General features: G+C 37.9%; 1 long non-coding RNA gene across 1 annotated transcript; it reads right to left on the bottom strand.

The window, feature by feature from the left end:
* Window positions 1-2,528: 2,528 nt before the first annotated feature.
* Window positions 2,529-4,793, bottom strand: LOC121326456. Its single transcript, XR_005951486.1, has 2 exons — window positions 4,568-4,793; window positions 2,529-4,323 (listed from the first exon to the last, which is right to left on the bottom strand). It is a non-coding gene; the product is annotated as an uncharacterized LOC121326456 (long non-coding RNA).
* Window positions 4,794-22,426: the final 17,633 nt, after the last annotated feature.

Genomic DNA, 22,426 nt, shown 5'->3' with positions numbered 1-22,426 from the left:
CAAAAAAAAATCAGTGGAAAAAAGGCACTTTACAGAGTGTTTAAAAGGGACCAAGAACCAAGTACACAGAAAGAGTACATGGAACTGCAAACACAGGTACAAAAGGAAGTTAGAAAGCCCAAGAGGGAGACAGAAATGAGCATTGCTAACGGGGCTAAAACTAGTTTTTTTTCCAATATTACAACAGCAAGAGAAGATTCAGGGAGGAGGTAAAATGTTTAAGAGATACAAATGGCAAAATCATAGACGAAGAGAAAAAAAACAGCAAATATATTAAATGATTACTTTTCACAAGTTTTTATAAATGAGGATAGAGGCAACATGCTCCACATGTCGACCTGTTCCTATCCAGTTTTAAATAACTAGCATAACAGAGGCAGAAGTGTTAAAGGGACATAACTCTTAAAATAAACACATCTCCTGGGCCAGATGAGATCCTCCCAATAGCAGTCAAAGAATTGAACGAAGTATTTTACAAACCGCTGACCAAGATCATGCATCAGTCTCTTGACACATGGGTTGTACCAACAGACTGGAGAATTGCAAACGTAATACCGATCCACAAAGAGGGAGACAAAATTGAACCAGGTAACTACAGACCAATAAGCCTGACTTATACTATATGTAAACTTATGGAAACTATAAGATCCAAAATGGAAAATTACCTATATGGTAATGGTATCCTGGGAGACAGTCAGAATGGTTTTAGGAAAGGGAGAGTGTGCCTAACTAACCTGCTTGATTTTTTTGAGGCTGCAACATTGACAATAGATAAAGCATATAAAGCATATGACATGGTTTATTTAGATTTCCAGAAAACTTTTGACAAAGTCAGCATAAAAGGTTCATTCTCAAACTGAACGCAGTGGGGATTCAAGGAAATGCATGCACATGGATTGGGGAGTCATTAACATGTAGAAAACAGAAAGTACTGATTAGAGGAGAAACCTCAAAATGGAGTGTAGTAAACAGTGGAGTACCACAGAGATCAGTATTAGGTCTACGTAATCTACATTAATGACTTAAATTCTGGTATAGCACGCAAACTTGTTAAATTTGCAGATGACACAAAAATAAGAGGAGTGGCAAACACTGTTGCAGCAGCAAAAGACATGATCAAGACAGCATTCTGAACTGGGCAGTCACATGGCAAATGACATTTAATAGAGAAAAGTGTATGGTACTGCACGCATGCAATACAAATGTGCACTATAAATATCATATGGGAGATACAGAAATTAAAGATGGAATCTATGAAAAAGACCCAGGAGTATTTGTTGACTCAGAAATGTCTTCATCTGGACAATGTGGGGAAGCTATAAAAAAGACCAACAAGATGCTCGGATATATTGTGAAAAGTGTTGAATTTAAATCAAGGGAAGTAATGTTAAAACTGTACAATGCATTAGTAAGACCTCATCTAAAATATTGTGTTCAATTCTGGTCACTGAACACAATATTTTAGATGAGGTCTTACTAATGCATTGTGACTAAAAGGATATTGCTGCTCTAGAAAGAGTGTAAACCAGAATTATTCTGGGTTTAAAAGGCAGACAGGCTTAAAGAATTGAATCTATTCAGTCCTGAACAAAGAAAACTATGCGGCAATCTGATTCAAGCATTCAAAATTCTAAAAGATATTGACAATGTCAACACAAAGGATTTCTTCGACCTTATAAAAGAAACAAGGACTAGGGGTCACAAATGGAGATTAGGGGTCACAAAAGGGGCATTCAGAACAGAAAATAGGAGGCACTTTTTTACACAGAGAATTGTGAGAGTCTGGAAACAACTCCCCAGTAATGTTGTTGAAGCTGACATCCTGGGATCCTTCAAGATGCCGCTTGATGAGATTCTGGAATCTATAAGCTACTAACAACCAAATGAGCAAGTTAGATAAGACAGCCAGATCATGGAGGGTTTTTTGAGCACTGGTGTCACTCGGGCAGTCTTGAGGGCAGCAGGAACCAGGCCTGAAACCATGGACAGGTTGAGAGTGTGCATAATGGAAGTAGCAAGGTCAGAAGCACAGAGACAGATAAGATTTGTTGGCCAAGGATCCAAGGGGCACGTGGCAGTAGTTGATTTCAGCAGTAGGCTGGAGACATCAGTAATGAAGAGAGGGGAGAAGGAAGAGAGAGCAGGAGGGGCAATCAGAGGGCAGTCAAAATGGTCAAAGTACTATACTGGGTTTGTGGCAGGAGAGTGTAGAATAAATGGTGTTGATTTTGTTCCGAAAGAAAGAGGAGAAATCATGGCAGTTAAGAGAGGACGATGAACGGGAGATGGATTTATCAATGACTGGATGCAGGATTTGATCAATGGTTTTGAAGAGCATATTTGGTTTACCGTGTCCCATGGATATGACTTCAGAGAAGTACTTCACCCTGGCCTCAAAACACATTTTTGTATGTCTTAGAAGCATGATCTTTAAAGTACAAAAGTATTTAATATATTATGAAGTTATCTGAAATAACAATGCTTCAGAGACCCTCACAGATGAGAAAATGTAAATAAATAAAAACACATTTACAAAAATTAACACTTTATTGGGTTTTAAACCATAAGAACATGTATAACGAAGGCTCCTGACAATCTGAAAAGAAAGTCTAATGTTGGAAAGTTGCATACAAAATTTCATCCCAATAGCACAAACAATGACCAAAATATGAGTGTGCAAACATTGTTAGTGATTTTCTGATTTTTTTTAACCAAAAGTGTCTTTTAGAAAGTAAGTAACAAAATAACTAACAGTAAAATAAATAACTATATACATAAGTGCTAACACACAAATAACTATTTTCTGTGCCATCTAGAAAAACAATTCCCATCAACAACTACGCACAGAGGCAAGTTTTACACATCCAAGGTGTTTCGACTTCACTTCCCTTCCCTTTAGTTTGACTGGAATAAGCACAGTGCTGTCTCCCTTGTGTTGCATTTTAATCTGAAAAAGCCTCCTCTACATCTGCAACTGGCTCTTGCAAGTGTTGCATATTATATGTAGAAACCAATTATGTTGTTTGAAAGGGATACAGTTCACCTGCCAGTTCAAAAGTCAAAGCTTTCCGAAATAGTTTTTGGGTATCTGGCTGTTTCCCAAATTCCTCACAGATCTCTTTGTGCAAGATAAAACTATTTATAGTTACAATGAAAAAGCAATGTTCTGTACCATTTTTTAAAGACACTGTAATATTCAATGAGTTGATCAGATTTATCACCCCCCGTATGTTGATTGCAGTCTTTTATTGCTTCTGGTGCTGGGATTTTATTTTTCTAGCTGCAGTTTGTCCTTCATATTCTTGGTGAATGGTTGTGCATAATGAAACATCTTTGGTATCTCTCGTTTTTGTGTAAGGATATCCTTTTCTATTTTCTCGGATTACTCCTTAGGCAACAACGTTCTTTGCAAAGAGGTCAGTAAAAAGCATAGGGCTTGTGTAAAAGTTTTCACAGTAAAGCCTGTCGCTTGATCCCAAAGACCTGTCAATCAAGGACATAATGACATCATAATCTAGCCCCTTTCCAGACACTTCTCTCCATTTACCAGTGTACAATTCAAAATTCCATGTATAGCCACTTTTGGAATCTGCAAGCACAAACAGTTTATAGCCCCACATTGTAGGTTTATCCTTTATATACTGTTTCATTCCAATTCTGGCTTTCATGGCAACCATTCTTTCATCTATTGAAATATACTGGTTTGGGTGGTACATTGCCTTACATAAAACAATAAGATCATTGAGAAATGGTTGAAGTTTACAAAAGGGATTGTAGTCAGGTGTTCCCCCTCTTCCTCTCATTATCTTCATCTTCATCAGGGTCACCGAGGTGTAGGTTCCACAGAATTCCCATAAAAGTATTCCTGCTCATGGTTTTCTTGCAGAATGGCATCCCAAAGATTCCATCCTCTGCCCAGTATTCTGGCAGGTCAGGTAACTTTACAAGCCCCATGTAAATTATTATTGCCAAAAAAGCATAGAATTGCTGCTTGCCAGCCAGGTTCCATGTGAACTTCTTTCCTTTCTGTTTTTGTTTCTGACCCTGTTTGTTTGTGTTGTCACAAAGTTTTTGGACAGTATCTGGAAAAAAAAAAACCAAAATAAAACTGAATGGCTGTAGCTTTTCATGGCATCCAGTTGTTGACCTGGAGTGTGACAAGGTGTAAACCTTGGCTGAGTTGCAGCTGTATCATTTTCTTCCTTCTCTCTCCCCTCTGCTGTGAAGCTGGTGCCAGTGGCATCTGCACATTCCTCTGTGGGACAGCTCTTTGCACACTGCCTGTGCATTTCAAAGGCATGGGGCAAATCCCACGTGGGGTCTCTATAATTACACAAGTAAAATAATAATAACTTATTACAAATAATGTGGTGATGAAACCGATATATTTTGCTAAATTCTATCCTGGGATTTACCAATAGTGATACAAACATTTTGGCAACGCGAAATAACATAATTATATAATTATAAGTCATAATCATTAATTACTTTGGCAAATAAATGCTAAATAATAATAATAGCACTAGAAAAATATCATAAAAATAGCCTAATCAAATGTTTTACTTACAATTCCAGTGACGCATCAGTCCCCTGAAAGATCGCCTCCTCTTTGTCAGATGACAATAAATTGTCAGAATTATTACTTTCTGACTCCTCAAAAAACATTTCTGAGACTTGTTCTTTTGTGACTCGCTGTCCTGAAGGGTCAGCTTTTGTTTTTATGGTTTGTTTCTGAGCCCTGTTCTCACAACAGGCAAATTATCCGTGTTCTTTACGCACTCGCTCTCCTGAACTCTGAGTTTCGGAAGCTTGTTTTCCTTATTTGGGCATCTATGATGTCACAACTAGGCGTGCTGAGTAGATTGAATCCTCATCTTTCAAACAAGACTTGACCGATAGATCTCGAATGTTCCTACGATGAGCTAGCGAACAAAATGAATAGGGCTGAGTGTAAAGAGTTAAGAAAATGTGTTTAAAATGCATTGAAATAATTGCGAGTCTGTGTTCACATACTGTTTGTTCTAACCGCCTCAGATGTGCCACAGCTGTTTTGCTAATTAATGACAAAAAGGATTCATAAGGATTCCGTTTGGGTACCCTGAATTAGTGAGGCTGTTTGTTTGTTAAGCTGTAAAATGCCCCAATGCAGTATTTAACACCATTGTCATCTGTTTTGAGTGACCTGTCAAAGTATCATATAATAGAGCTGTTTGCTTATCATTTAATCTGCTGTGCAAGGCTTCTGTGATCCAAAGAGAGGTATCCCATATGTCTCAGAACTATGGAGCGCCATTTGTGCCAAAACTATCCAGCCATTAATTTGTCAATTTGTTTGTCAATTCATGAATTGGTCAATTTGTCCAGCAATTCGTCCACAAATTTGTCAATTTGTCCAGCAATTGGTCCATAAAGTCGTCAATTTATAAACGTATTTGTTAATTAATCTAATAATTTATTAATTTGACAATTTTTTAATACAAAAAGTTGTATAGACCTGCAAATTTCCAATCAACCTGACAAACTTCCCAACAAACAAACTTCCAACTGTCAATCTCGCACTGTACCGAAAACACTGCAGTGTGCGCAGTGAGATGGACGCCTCCATTGAAAATCAACAGTCAAATATCTTGTTAAATAGAATATCTTTTGAAATGCCCCTTCTAATAAACTGCAATATTATTGGCTGAAGCAGTTTTGAGTGAGGCTGGATTTCCATTGGTTAGAATGTTAGTGTTCTCCCATTGGCTAGAAAGATTGCAATGTTTTCGGCACAGTGCGAGATTGACAGTTGGAAGTTTGTTGGAAAGTTTGCAGGGAAGTTTATCTGGTTGATTGGAAATTTGCAGGTCCATACAGCCTTTCGTATCAATGAATTGACAAATTAATTACTTAATTATTAGATGAATTAACAAATACATTTAGGAATTACTATATGAATTGACAAATTTATGGACGAATTGCTGGACAAATTGACCAATTCATGAATTGACAAACAAATTGACAAACAAATTGACAAATTAATGCTGGATAGTTTTTGCACAAATGGCGCTCCATACAGAACAGGTGGGTGGTACAGTTGTTCTTCATTTCACCCCTAAAATACCATTCTTCAATGATGACTGCCCCACCCCCAGCACCACAAACCAGTGCAGTGTTTTGGATTGGGGTAATATATATATATATATATATATATAATATATATAATATATATCTATATATATATATATTATTCTAGCCTACTATAAACAGTGTTAGTAGTACAATAGCATGCCACATCGTGTGTACGAAAATAAAACAAGACAAATACTTATTCCTGGTGTAGAGAATTGAATAAATAGATTTCACTGTGATACTCAATCCAAAGCAGTCTTCCCAGACCCCTCGCGTAAATAATATATTTCACTGATACTCAAGGCACAGAGAGTCCAGCCCCTCGCAGTAAAGTACAGTACAGAGCCTACCTTCTGATATTTAGTGCAAGCTCTGCAATACCTGTAGAATGTGTGTATACTTTTCTAAAGGTTTATAGTACTACTGCATAAATTAAATAACTGAATCACACCCACTATGCACTTGGTCTGTTGGGAGGTGAGGTTAGACATCAGTCTAGAAAGTTTACTTCTTAAAGGTGCAGAACGGGTCAGTCAAAGGAAATAAATTCATTAAAAATATTAAAATATGAAAATGGGGCTTTGATTAATAATGCTGTGCATTTGTAATGCTTCTCCCACAGTCAATCAAAATACTGTGGAGCCAGAAATTGTCAGGAAGACATTCAAAGTAAGTCTTTGATCAAAGTCAATGAACAATGCTTAGTATCTGAGGTTTTCATGTTCCAGTCTCTGTTATCTGCTTCATGCAGCAGATAAGAGAACAATGTAACTGAAAGAGAATTTTCCCATTCTTCCGGGGAGAGTTGCAGAAGACATTTGCCATCCCAAGTTTCACAGCACAAACTGAAAGGGGTGGCCAAGAAGGAATCTGCAACTGGAAATAGGGATTTGAATCCAGTGACTCGTAATAACAGTTTGATTGTGTTAGTGAAGGAACTGTGTCAAGCGAAAGGAAAATGAAGTCATGTGTGAATCTGGTAATCGAATGAAGCAGTTTTCTTACAGTTATTCTGCTCATTATTTCCTCCATAAAACTCCAGAGATGTAAAGAAAGGTTTGATTAAGATTTGTAATACACTTTATAGTATTGTTGATAAAGATTTGTGTTTTTAGCAGGGTATATGGTATCAATAATTCATGAGGGTTATTTTACTTCAAAACACAAGGTTTAAAAACTCTTCCTCCTGTGAATGTGGATTTTAGGGAAACAGGAAATGTAGCCTCTGTTCTCAGCTGCTTCTCAAGTTCATGTGTCTCAGTTTCTCAAAGGTCCAACAATGAATTGCCTTAGCTGAGCATAACACGTTGGGGTTTTGGTTTCAGATTTTCAAAGACACTAAAGGTGTTAAATTTCAGACAAGTCCGACCTATTTCACAGTTTCACAGACAAATAGACTGGGCAGGGTTTGCAGCCTCTCAGTGGAATCATACCATGTTGGGTAGGTTCAGGCAAGACATCTCAAAGTAGGGGTGATTTGCGTAAAGGGCTATCAAATTTTATTTGTATCAGTCAATATCTAATATTCAGTTATTCCTCATAGCATAGTGCATGATTTGATTAAGCAAAAGTGGTACTGTCCTATCAGAGTATAGTCTCTTCTTCTGTCATAGTGGTGTGGCAGTTTATCACATTCATAGGCTCTATCACTGTCACAGCAGAGAAAGAAAAAGGATGTTGTGCCCTCTGTACTGTAACATACACCTCCTGAAAGATACATTTTAAACTGTGAATGGCACAGCATGCTTAACAAGTACAGCTGACCTGACAGGTACAGTACAGTGCAGAGCATATCATTTTACCCTTTCCAGGTGATCTGGAGGACAAATGACCATACATGTTTTAGTTAAAGGACAACTAGAAGGTCAGGTGATCAAATGTTTTGGCCATTGCCTCCTGTCTCAGGGTGAACAATAAGAAGCAGACTAACCTTTTTCTGAAGACTTTTGTTACTGGGTGCCAGTGTGTTTCATAAGAATCTGTGCCACACCACTTGTTTTGTGCTGCTGGCATTCCATTTTCAACATCGAGTGGGGAGGGTTGTTATTGCATGCACAATACTCAAGACGTCTCCTAGAATTGCCTTAACTCAATCAGCTTATAATTATAACATGCAGCCGTGTCGGTCTGCTTTGTATTCAGGCTCACAAATGTACAAACAATTGTAAACTACCCATGGACAAAGAGAAAAAGGATGGCCATCCATATCTTTAGATCTTAAATTCAGAGGTAAACCTATAAGAAGAAAACTAACGTTTTGGAAATTCCTTCATTAGTGCAATTTTAAGTTTTCTATCTGGTTTCTTTTACTTCAGAAAATGAGTCCCCTGTGCTCTCATACGATAAACATGCTTTTAAAAGCGTTAGATCAGTCAAATAAGCAAAGTCACTAATACATAGTTATGTTCAGGCAGCCAGTAGGTTTTGAATCTTTTGAGTTCTGACAGTCTGTTACAGAGCCTCTTTTAACATGACTTGGCATGAGATGAGAAAACGAGCCTAGAGACTTATTTATAGTCATTTCAGCAAAACTAGTCAAAATAAGCAGGTGGGGTTGTAACTCAAATCTATTCAAAAACGGATTTCATTGTTATCTTTACTGCTGTGGTGCACAGTTGTGTATCCATTTATGAAACTATCTAAAAAACTTGCTGTTAAAGATTCTGAAGCTTATTAAGGGGAATAATCGTTTATTGTATTAGGCTTCATGCCATGTATAATAGAATTATTGCTTTAGAATTATTATTGACATCATGATACCTATTTTGTATTATGGAGCCCCTTAACTTAAAACATGCAATACAGTACTGTATAGCAAACGCTGGAACTGAATCCTACGACTGGCCCTTATGCAAGGTTAGCTGGTGGCACTCTGGAATGAAGCCTGAGTAAAGCCCATCCCGCACCGTACTGTAACTAGTACTATTAGTCTCAAAATTCAAGGTATCGATTATACTGAACCTTCTATAATGGTCACATTGAAGCCATTTACTGTGCTGACACTACAGGGCCATGCAAGCTCCTCAAAGATTATGTGAATATGCAGTTGATTGATTAATATTAATACATTGCAATTGTAATCCTGCAAGGAGGGAGTGGGAGGGTGGCAAGAAAAAGTCTCCCGTATGAGCTGTGAATACAAACCTATGCAGAATACCACCAACTAGGGCTGCTACAAATAAATCAAAAATCGATTTTTTGATTGATTCCATTCCTCATTATATACATCGATATCAATACCAGATAATCAATTCAATAATTACATTTTTGTAACGCGCATAGTTAATTACATTATTTAAGTTTATCAACGAAACTGCACCGAACACCCTTAAAAAAAAATACATAAACGAATATGCATGCTGTGGTAAGTAAATGGATGTATTATTATTATTATTATTATTATTATTATTATTATTATTATTATTATTATTATTATAGGCAGGGATTTCTGCATTGCGTATTTCACAGATAGTGAAGGTTAAGTGATACAGTAGTATAAAGATGCAATGCGTGATAATGCAGCTGTCACTGCATAAATAAAGACGTTTAAAAGATTACATTCCAAAGTACTGTAATCTGTTTGGAATAAATATTTTAGTAACACTGCTGTAGTGTTTTAAACTTGCTTTAGGCTAGTTGCGAATGTGTTTTTTTGTTTTGTTTCTTTCCTGACTCCACAAGGGCGTAATTACCCCTCGCTTTCAATTGTTGTGCACAAGCTTTTACTAAACTGCAATGATATTAAAATAATAACGTCGCGGGGAGATAAATGGAGAGAAAATGCATGTGGGCTGTACAATCATCGATATTTACTCGAACGATTATATTTTGTGTGCCCAGTTAATCGATTGCTATTTTGAGTCTTAACCTACAGCCCTACCACCACCATACTGGTATATCTGTGGTACTTAGCCACAGATGTTAAAAAAAACTGCAGTGCACATGACATGTTAATAGCGCAATAAATAACTTGAATCTTCAAAAGTAATTTCAGCCTACAACTCCTACCACTTTGAAGAGTGTACTAATGGCTTTTCTCTCCGTTCCAACATTTTCATATTTAATGCTTAAATCACATTACCATTGTGGATTTGTTGCCAACACTCCCCATATGGAACAGACATAGGCATGTCATAAGATAATCTATATTTTACTAATTCAAAGCTACAAGTCAATTTCCCAGTTGTTAAAATGTGTAAGATGCATATTGCAAGCAGGACTTTGACCCTGGAGGACAAATGACTGGTGATGACTCACCATGCACATCACACGATCACACCTTTACCAGTTTAGCCACTTGGGAATCTATGGGTGGGTTTTTCCTATTGGCCAGTGTTTCAGTCTCACTTTGTGTTCCGCAAAGCACATGCATTAGAAGAGAGGGTGGAGTAGGAGAGAGATGGAAAACCGCAACATCACATTTACAATCCAGTCACTCAGCCCCTTGCTGAGACCTGCTGCATCCTCCAAAAGCCTCTGCAGTAGAAAAGACCAGGCTTGTGCGAGCCAGCCCCCTCCTGGTAGGCACAAACGCAGGAACAAGAGTTTGTGAGGTTGAGGTAAGGATTCAAGACATAAATGGCTGAGACCAATTAGAAACCTTTCCATTTGAAAGGAGTGTTAAGGTTCCTTCCATTTTTTAGCACTAGAAACCATGAACCCCCATCCATTTTCTTCTATTGAACCTCTTTTGTATTTTTATCAATTTGAAAGATTAAAGAAATTGACTACAGGTAAATGGGGCTTAACCAGATCTATTGAATCTTAAACATGATTTAAACACTTTACTTTCAATAGGGCAGGCTCTCACCTATACGCTTACTGCATACTGCAGCATCTGACTAAACCCTCCCTGTAGCTCAGATGGTATTAGAATTGCCTTGATTAGATCACAAATCTCATTATGGTAGTGCTGCCTTGTCCTCTAGGGACAGTATGTATATGAAGGGGGCGGGTTCCCAATTGGGAGATCATTCTTATAATGATTCCTAAAGGAAGGGTTCAGTATCCCCATCATATCAGTTCTATTACTTTGTAGCCAGAGGCACTGCTTTAGATGTTAGTCTATTGAATTGCTGTATTGCTTGTGTTAAATAACTGCTCTGCATTTGATGCAACAAGGTACTGAACCTTTCACTGGGTGCTTCTGCTTCTCTATATTGGCTCCACCTGTGCTTGCATGTATTGTATTGCATATAACACAAACAGCAAATTCTGAAACTATTTAAATTGTGTCTTAAGTTTTAGGTCAGTGGTCTTCCATCCATCCATTATCATTAACCACTTAATCCTTTACAGGGTTGCGGTGAGCTGGAGCCTAACCCGGCAGTCACAGGCGCAAGGCGGGACTACACCCTGGATGGGACGCCAGTCCATCGCAGGGCACCACACACACAAACACAAACACTCGCACAGAGGGCAATTTAGAATGACCAATCAACCTGAACAGCATGTTTTTGGACTGAGGGAGGAAACGGAAGTACCCGGAGAAAACCCACATAGACACAGGGAGAACCGACAGACAGACCACTAGGCCAGAATCAAACCCAGGACCCTGGCGCTGTGAGGCGGCACCGCTAACCACAACGCCACTGTGCCAGCCTTGAAAATAAAAAATTAACTGATTTACCTTAAAATTTTTCACCAGTTCTAACAAAGGTTAGAAATCACCTTTCAGCCTTGAGGACTGTTGAAAGAAGATAGAAAACAGGTGTGTCATTTCTTAAAGGCATACACTATAAGAGTCTGTTTTCTCATACTGCTCAATAAGAAAGGGTGAAGAAATGGGAAATAAGCACACTAAAAATCTTTTTCCTGTAAGTGTACCTCAACCCCACCACAACCACCACCACCTGTGCACAGCAATCTGCAAAACACCAGCTTGATAGGCCCAAACCTATCAATTACTGCATCACCTTGGACTGTCTGAAAGGAGACTACCAACCCAGGTGGGTTATTTAAATAGAAACTGAGGCAACCACAAGAGCTCAGGGCGGGGTGCTGAATCAATTTGGAGACCATGTACTTAAATAAAAATAAGGAGAAAAATTAGAATTCAATGGATTCGAGGTGGACATTCAAAATTAATACACGTCTTTTAACTCTGAAGAGTGCTTTCTTAGTCTTCACAGAGACCCCTTCATCTATAGTCTTCTCATCAGTATTCTTTTCCTCTCCTAAACTCACTTCTCTAAACAGTTACCCAGAGTGGCAGTTATAGAACGCTGGCTGACAGCTGAAATTCAAACTAACCAGGATTGTCAGGATGTGTCTGGCAATAGCAATATAATGTGAGTAATATATTACATTTCCATAATGTTGTAATACCTATAAATTGAACAATACCTAATCCGCTACAGAAGGAAAATCCTTTCAGTATATGCCTGCTTCAGTTACTTAAGAAGGTTTTTTTTTGCTCTGCAGGCCTGTAAATGGTATAAATAACATTTGGATCACATTTGGATAATATATAAAAGCATTTTATCCCATGGCCAAAGAAATATGCTACTACTTGCAGCAGTAGGCTGTTATAAATGCCTACTGGTTCTAATTTATAAAATATCAAACATATGTTTTGAAACCGTATGGCATACGCCACCATTAAATCTGAAATAGTAACAGTTGATCCAAACTATTGATATAAGACATTGAAAGATGCCTACTGAATACATTTCACTGAGTTTTTAGAGTATGAAATCAACAAATAAAATTTTTGGTACAACCTAGAGGAAATGCTATAATTTTTGCTTTTATTGCATGAAAGTAGCTGTATTTACAGTGCTCCCTTGCTATAAGGCTCTCCATTATAACATGCCTCGGATATAATGCTCCTACAGCATGTCCCCCGCTTCCTTATACTAGTGATTCATGCAATACTGCTACAGTAAATACAGTACCGGTGTTATTGAAACTGTAAACAACTTCTCAATCTAACTATCGTTTCTGTCTCTCCCTTTTGATACAGTATCTGAACTGAAGAAAAGCTGCGCTGGCATTTTATAAAACAAAACCTGTTTTAAACCTGTGGTTAACTGGTTGCCTTATTAATTCAAATGCTTGATCTTTCCCTTGATAATTTATATGGCTTGTTCCTCTATATTATATGAGCAAACTGATTTTTAAAGTTTGCAAAACCATATCTGTTATACAGCAGTGGCAGTTCTTGATTGGAAAGGGATTGTTATTCATTTATGCACGTGTTTTACTGTATTGTACAGTATTTATTCTGTTTATTTTAAACACATTGATATATATGTGTGTATTTTTATGTGAATTGAGAATAAGACATCTGGTTAAATAAGTTAAAAAGTTAATAATATGGAACACACAGTTTAAAAACAGAAGCTGATAAGTTTATTGTGAGGAATCCTGCCAAGCAGGTCTGGATTGGAATATTGTAGCAAGGCTAGTTTTATGTTTTATATTCTTTTTAAAAGAAAGCACTAGGTGATGGGGGTTGGTGGGTGTAGCGCTTGTGGGACAGGAAGTGACGACACAGAGGCAGGAAGTGAGGTGAAACCTGTGCACCAGCAAGGCAGGGCTGGCTTTTAATAATTCGCAAAAATACTAACAAAAAGGTGGTATTTCACAAAACAAACAAAAGAAACCCCTGGAAATACCAGCAATGGTAATCCTGGGTTAGAAAGCAAATGAATAAACAAAACAGTCCCGAACACAATAAATCAAAACATGTAAAGTTCACGACCATTCCAGTTGTCGCCACGTTCGTGGTGACGTTGTGACGAAGTGTGGTCTCCTCCAGCTCCGTCTATGCCTCACAACAGTGCTCAATGTCCTGGGACGGGAGGGAAAGGGTCCTGGTGTTCTCACAAAGGTCCACCAGGGTGGGGAAAGAGAGTTGAAGGTAGCAGGAATTCCAGACAGGCAGCTGTCTGTCCAGTGCTCTGGAAAACAATCACACACAGTAGTAACACACGTTCCAATAGCACAGCTTCTTCCATCTTGCTACCCCAGGACAGAGAGAGTGAGCAGAGGAAAAGGTGCTGCTGATTGCCTGGCCATGCTGAGTCATGCTGCTCAACATGGCCGATGCCTGGCCAGCACTGTTACTGCTGATGGCTCTCCAGCACTGCCAGTGGTTGGGAGGGCACCTTACAGCACCCCACAGCACTCTCCCTGTGACACACTGATTCAAAGTTTATGATTATTTTGGAGAAATGGACTACTGACTACAAAACAAAGTGCTTTATAATTTAAAACTTCCATCTCTGTGTTTAAAACAAGTTATTGGAACACCCTACAGATCTATACAGGATACAAACACTTGCATATTACAAAACTTAAAAGGAATGATAACTATTTAGAATGCAGGAAACAGAAAACAAATCACAAATAAACTCTAAAAATGCATGATTAGTCATATATTAATAACGTAACTGTTTTTGTTACAGTTTTAAAGTTGTGGCTTTCAAGTATTATGTTTTGATTCAGTGAAACGTGAACTAACCAGTGATTGAATGGGACTGGACAAGGAAGCTGCTTATTCGAGAGGCCTCTGTCATTTACTTGTATTGGCGGAAGCAATCCTTTTCTGTAGTTTACAAGCTGGTATGAGCAGGTGACTGCTTAGTACAGGTGACAGCATTCACTGTAAGTAACCAGACTCACTGATGAATCCAGGCCACGTTTTTGAAGGGCCTGTCCTCTACAGGTAACACATTGCCAAATAAGGCCAGAAAAGGTGGAGGCTTTCACTTGGAGGTCATTTTAAAAACAGAAATGTATCTCTCAGAGAGGCAGGAGGATGTGCTCATGAATATTTCCTCTGTGTTTGTTTCCTACCAAGGCCTTTCGTTTGATGGGCTTATTTGCTGCATTGTTTCACTTTGTTATTTCTTGGTGTGGGGGTGAGAATCCATTTTGTAACTGGGAAAGGTGCCTAGCGCATGACTGGTGTTTTAATCATTCACAAAGATTATTAATGAAAAATCTAAGAAATGTGGAGAATTGAAAAGGCGATTTGGACCATAGGCTTAACCACTGATGTGCATAATTCCCTGCTATTATTATTCACTACATAAAATGAAGTTCTATTTTGAACTTACTTACTAATACTTTGTTTCCCTTTGCACGCTCTTATTTTTTAACTAGTATGGTTATACAGGCTAAATGAAGTAAAAGTAAAATGAAGAAGCATTACAACTCAAAACAAATCCAAATATATGTTCTTCTTTTTGGTTTACGTTTTGTAATGTGATATGTGTCTGTGGAGCACCGATATTAGAATTACTTTAAAGGCTTTTTAATCCAAAGTGTAAATAGACACCCTTTCAAGTTATGAAATGATCACTGTAAAGTACTTAAATGGTCTCCACTTTAAAAAAAAGAAAATAAAACAATCATTCCCATTGTCTTCTTCACTGCAAAATCCAACCTACAGAATATCATCGAGCAGAAAACTGCATTACCCTTCTAAAAATGTACCATGATTAAAGCATAGCAAAGTACAATAAAGCAAAGTGAAAGCATGGTAAAGCAAATGTTGTGATGTGTGAATAGTTCCTGCTTGAGTTCCAAATGCTGCATATTAGGTAGAAACGTGTTTTTGTTAATAACTGGGCTGCTGTTTAACTGGTATGCTCTGAATGGTTTGGGGAGGGCTTTGGATTTAAACCAGAGGATTTCACGCAAAGGCCGCAGCTGCAAGGTGGAAATTGATTGAAACACTTCCTAACAGAAGAAACTTGCTAGGCTGCAATTCTTGGATAGGTCTCTGTGTGCCAGGGCTGCCGTAAAACATGTTTATCAGCCAAGGTGTGAATCCCCAGATTTTCAACAACTATATTGACAGAACCTGGGGAAATTAGTATACTGACTAGAGACTGGAAAATCATGTTCAGTCGTGCACTGAAATACACTTTCTTAGTGTCTTTTTCAGAAAGCAGACATTGTTCTCCTCTAGTTTTCATCTTCATGGTGACAAACGTCCTCCCCAGTTGCAACCTGCTTGTATTGCAGTATATCACTCTGTAAGCCAAATAGGCAGGCTATTGCTTGCAGCAGAGAAGTTGCAAATTATATATACAAGGTCTGTTGTGCAAGAGCACGGGAAGAAAAACTAGAAAACGTTTTGGGAAGAAAAAGAGATTAAAAGGATATTGCCTTGTATTGTGACTGATAAAATTTTGCAGGGCATATCTATGGCGCTGATATTATCAGAATGAGTCAATGAGGTAACGTTTTTATTAAATCTGGAGGAAAAAAGATCTATGTTGTATGGAGCACCACATGTAAATCTGACTTTAACCTCTGACCCAGCTTCTGTTTGACATGTATTATAATCAGGGGTCTACCTAAATCACGGTTTCACAGAAAACGGGAAATTGAGGGCTCACTGCGAAATTCACCTCTAGGGGCCAAAGCATACTGGACAAGTATGGAGAGAAAAATAAAACCTGTAGGGAGAATGAATCAACAAATTATTTTTGTTCAAAAATACTTTATATACACAAAAGAAATGCTGTTAATACAATCGTATAAACATTGGATACAAGCAAGCAAAGACGCGCAGGTCACAGCATGAACCAATGTATATGCTTGCATCCCAGCACAGGTGTCATGTGGAGTTGATTCATGAAAGTGACTGACGATTCAAACAAAAACATTACATTAAATGCTATGAATATTAGCATTTCCACCCCCCATTTCCTCCAGTAAGTATGGATCCACCCTACTATCACACACCTGCCTTAACCCTAACCTGTTCTTTTTTGCGGTGTTCTCTTTTCACACTGTCCACACATGGTGATAACTGCTAACACTGGCTCTCTGCCCAGACGCCAAGATACGAGAGACGGCAAATGTCTTGCTTAGCTAGTTACACATGCTTAAAGCTATGTAATAATATGAAAATAACATATAAGATAAAGAAACTTATAATCATATACATAATTAAGACTTTGTGCAGAATGTTATCTCCTATACCTCGTTTAAATGAACTACTGCACAACGCAAGCGATGCAAACTACGTATCTTCCTTCTGTAGATAGGCTTTTTTTTTTATTCCTTCACCGTCCTGGGTGCATTGCACGTAGGCAAAAAAAAATCCTCCTTAGACAAATAACATTTAGAAAAAAATACTCCAAAGCAGTTAATGTTCTTGTTTACTGTTCAAATTACAGCAATGTTTTAATCAGCCTATCAGTGTGTCTGTACTGGCTTTTCTGTGACCTATACTGTACAGTAGGGGGTGGGACAAAGTCAGTGCTGCATTGTTTTGATTTAGGTCTAGTTTTCAGCATTGGAGGTAAAATACCAGAAATGGACGACAAAGCAAAAAAATCAAAGTATTGTAGCGATCCCGGTTCCCGCATCACACATAACGAGGCAATCCACACACAGGCGGAGGGCGAGCGCAAACCCGGGACCTCTGGCACTAAAGCATAACGCCAATACCGCTGTACAAAAGAGCCGGCTCCTTTACAAGGAGCGTATATCAGGCTTATGTCTCTGTGTGTGATTACGTCACCTACCAGCCCTGCTGCTGCCTTCCCCCGTGCACGCTACAGTATATTTCGGCTGATGATCGTGTCAAGATATTTCTCAAAGAAACTGTATGCAGATGGAGGTAATTGTTTTGCACATCTTGTAATGTGTCTTTGGAGATGGCTGTTAGCTTCAGAATCACACATTAAATACAGTCAGAATGTTAGAATAGTAGACGTTTTCTTTGTTTTGACTCTGTACTAATAAAATAAATTATTGGATGGGTCAAATAACATGATAATGAACGTGCTTCATATATTGCCTTTATTAAAGTATGCCAGATGCCCTTGGGTAACCAGTTTTTGGATTGTTTCTAATCGATTTCCACATCTGTGTGTGTAAAAAACTTTGCCTTACACTTCCAACCAATTCAGTGGATGCAGACATGGTTTCAATGTATGGGCAAGTCCACACCAGACAGAATGTCAGCAGCAACTGCTGGGGGATGTTGCATGCTTGTTTTAACAAATGTCAGCACTCTGTTTTAGTAAGGAAGCAAGTACCACTATTTTTAGGCTTTATAGTGCTCTGAAATATTGTCTGCTTAGGTTTATTTAATGTTTAAACCAGTCCGCGAAATCTTAATTTCACTCCATAACCTACCCGCGAAAAATATGTAAATTTACCATGATTTAATGACCCTTAATTATAATAGCTCAGTAACATGTTCTCAACCTTTTGTGCATCTACAGCTGCTGTTAAATAAGACAAGACAGGTTAAAACTTATACACGCGGAGGCATAAATTCCTTTTTGTGTGTGCTAGAGCAGAACATAATTTGTCTGCAGGGGGCAGCAAATCTAAAGACTGTTACTGTATAACACCCCTGAAGTTTACATCACGGTGAAAACTGTAGAACATGTCTGGACAACCCTACCTTCTAAAACATCTTGGGAGAGGCGGTGCAGCTAGTGAACTAATTCGCAAGCCTCTCGTGCCTTAACCCACTTTAAGCTCACTTGCTGGGTTTGAATTTCACCGAATTGGAAGTCTACTCAAGAGAAACCTAAAAGAAGCTGCCAGGGAAAGCCTCTCAGCAACGTGACTGAATGCAGTCAGTGCCATTGCCTAGTATCTTGCAGGGAACACAGCAATGGCTTTCATAGACAAATTAGAACTAAATGTACACAAGCCATTAGAAGCACTAAAGTTAATATTAATGATCCTAAAACATTTTGGAACTCAGTTATAATTACTTGTATCAATTACTTATAAAAACACAGTTGTTATCGATAAAACTTTTTTTTTTTTAAAAAAGCATGCTTGATGGTCTCAATGACCAATTCATTGAAGATGGATATGTGTTTGATAGGGCTACTTTTTTACTGTTTCAGCTTCACATGATTTAATGGTGAGATTTTTACGTCCATTTAGTTTTTCATTGCGGCCTGTTTCTGAACTAGAAGTACTGGCTGAATTGGGCAAAATTGACCCTACAAAGTCTGCTGGATTTGATGGTATTGATCCATCTTTTTTTAATTAGCTGCTTATCTGATAGTATCACCTTTGACTCATTTATTTAATCTTTCCTTCATAACAACGGAAATTCCTGTAAACTCAAAATAAGCCCTGGTCATGCCTCTCTTTGAAGGTGGTGATTTGACAGACCCTGACTGTTATGGGCCTACATCGGTTTTACCTTGTATTTCTAAGATTGTGAATAAGTTTTTAGATAGCAATAATATTCAATCTGATATTCAGTCTGGTTTTCGTTCTGGCAGAGCAGTGTCCGGTTGTTGTATAATTAAAGGATATATTTTTTTAAGATCTGTTCTGATAATGTGTGATATTCATAAACCAAAAATATTGTTAGAAAAGCCAGCTCAACTGGTAAAGGCAAGGCCATGCGGTGCGCAGTGATACAGTCAGGGGAGCGCATGTTGCAAGTCTTCAATGGTGATCCCACAAGGGTGCCCACTGACCTTCATTTCTCCTGAGCTCTGTGGGGATTTGCTTCAGAGAGAGAATATAATTGGACATAGCGGCTGAAACAGGCTCAAATTAATTTGACAGTCTAATAAAAAAATGTTTTAAAAAAAGCCAACAACAATGTTGAACAGTTTCATAAATAGCAAACAGATAATCGAAATAGTTCCAGTGTTAAAGCTTTGTGAAGAGGGAAATGAATCTGACATCTCAGGGAATCCTGTATGAATGACCCAAACTTTCTTTTTTTTTTTTTTCTTGCAGTATACTTTTTGAATACTTTGTTCAGTGAACTTCTAAAGTTTTTTGTAAAGTGTTCTAACTTGATCAGACAAAGGATACAGAATGGAATGAAACTGCATCTTGATCCTTTGAACCCAGCCCCCATCCCACCAGCCTGCCCCCCAACACACAAACAGATACTAAAGTATTTGAGCATATAGGAACAAAGGAATCCCACAGCTGCACAGATCCATGTCATTCAATACTTTCTTTACAGCAGTGCTTTAATTGCTTAGGTATTTATGTGCAAATTTTATTTAACATCCAAATTGTTTAAGCCCACAGGCATTCAAAGGCACACGTGAAACATGTGCAGGCAGCCTGAGCATTTTTCTTACTGCAGTTAGCAAAAACAAAAATAACAAAAAGAAAACAAAAAAGTCAAGCCTGTGAATCTAGAACTGAATAGTTAAAAAATATCCCTGTATTTTTACTTGAGCAGCAGAGAATATTCTCAAAACTGTACTAAAAGATGCCAGCTTTGCATTTTTTAAAATATTTCTTATATTTAATTAACCTTCTTAACTAATAGAAAGATAGAGTGTCACCACACACTGAAGAACGCCTAAGTTAGGTTAATCTTTGTTTAGTGATTTTAGTAATTGAAATAAATTCCTAAGTATCAAAAAGGCTTGAAAAGTATTAAGTGTGGTAGCTTTAGGCAACACTTGTTAGTTGCAGGCTAAAATATCTCATGCACATAATTGATTTGATTGTGATAAACTGTTTTTTTTCTTGAAACACAGCCAAAAAAAATAATGTAAACTTCAACTTCAAAGCAAATTACTCCATGAACGTCAGAAATGAGTCGATAGATGGGATTCACACCAAGTAATATCTAATTCAGAGGTAAAGTGGGCCTACATTCTGAGAGATCCCATGCGTATATTTTATTTTTGGTGCAAATTTATAAGCGCCTTATGGCAATGTTTTGTTGTTGTTTTGGGTTTATTTTATAGCTTCAGTGGTACAAGAGTAATATTTTAGTTCATATATTTTTGAAAATGTTTTATTGCAATGTTATGAAGCAGTACAGAGTGGTAATCCATTGCAGTACCAGTGTGTTACCGCATTGTATGAGGGGGAGGGACGACTACACTGGCATTGCAAAATATGGTTTCAAATGGCATTTTTAAGGGCTTCAGACACACTCCTGACACCTTAGAATCTGTCAGTGTTGAATATTCTCTGAACCGCACTCACAGGTCTATAGCTGTTGAACAGATTCCATGTCAATGTGCTAGTTTTACAGAATACTGACTCCTCATCTCTCTCCTCAAAAGCACCTTATCAGTCATCTATTTCACAGTCATGCAGTTATTTTTACATACATGCGCAATATGGGAAACGGGACAATTCTGCTGCTCGTCATTTGTCAGTTGTGAAAGGGATACAGACTCCAGTGTCTATAAACTCAAGGGGACTATGTTTATTTGATGAAAGCACTTTGGACCAAAGCACATGCTCTTTCCTAGCTCAGTTATTTCTGTATGGTTCAGGAGCTTTATGTCACTTATATGAGATTCTATGAACACTTTAACTGTCCAGATTGGCTTGGAGATGAGAATAAATATGGTGTGTCTTTGTGGGGTTGTTTCACTGTTATGACAAAATATGACAAAATCGATTGCTAGATATAATTATGTGCAATTCTGATACAATTAACTCACAACATTATACATTTTTTTCATGCATTAAAATAGAAAACAGTGAATTGCAATGAAATTCTAGATTTGTCACCTTTGATGAACAGCACAAAGTTTTTGTTTTAATTGGGATGGAAGTCCTCTCCTGGTTTACTCATTAATTCTCAAGAGGTAAGGTCTGAGGTGCTTTCTCAGACTACTACTATTTATCTATTGGCATTATAGGCATTGTTATATTTAATTAAGTTACTTTTGTCATTTAATAAAGTTTCTACTCTCCCTCGAGACCACAAGAGGGAGCCATGATGTTTGATGCTGCCATCTAGTGAGAGCTCAGTGAAGTACATTCATTCCACACATTCATGTAAAACACCTATTAACTGTGATGCATGGTGGGCACTACACCTGTCACTTGTCTTACTTGGTAGCGGATATTTAAGGAAAATGTTTAAAGATGTACTTGATTATGTACAAAGGGCTTTAAGGTGCATCCTCTCCTTCTACACTGTTTTCAAACTATGTTTCAGCTGGGTTATTTACATGGCCTAAAGATGAAATAACTGCAGCACTGTCCTTCAACAAAAAGGAATAATATGTGAGTACTAATATCTTTAACAACATATATAGTTTTGCCTTCCTTGACACACAGCCAGGGTAAAAGATAAAGACACCCTCCCCCCTTGCATAGCTGTTTAAGCCATAATTATTAGTCACACCCAAGCTTAAATCGACATACTGTGTAGACAAAAGGCTCATGTATGACTAATTAAGTTCACATGCGCTAGAAAAACCTGAAATAGCTTACACAACTATGTCATAGTGTTCTTATCTGTTTGCCTGCAAATGCTGTCTCTTGAACTTACTCTCTTAAATATTTTGTTACCCTTTTAATTCACATAAATACTTGTTCCATGCAACAGGGCTTTTTCATACATACACACACACAAACACAAACT

The sequence above is a fragment of the Polyodon spathula genome, chromosome 14 (genome assembly GCF_017654505.1).
Source record: "Polyodon spathula isolate WHYD16114869_AA chromosome 14, ASM1765450v1, whole genome shotgun sequence".
In the NCBI taxonomy this organism is placed as follows: domain Eukaryota; kingdom Metazoa; phylum Chordata; class Actinopteri; order Acipenseriformes; family Polyodontidae; genus Polyodon; species Polyodon spathula.
The sequence above is the reverse complement of the archived record's forward strand: the minus strand, read 5'-3'. Positions and strand labels throughout refer to the sequence as shown.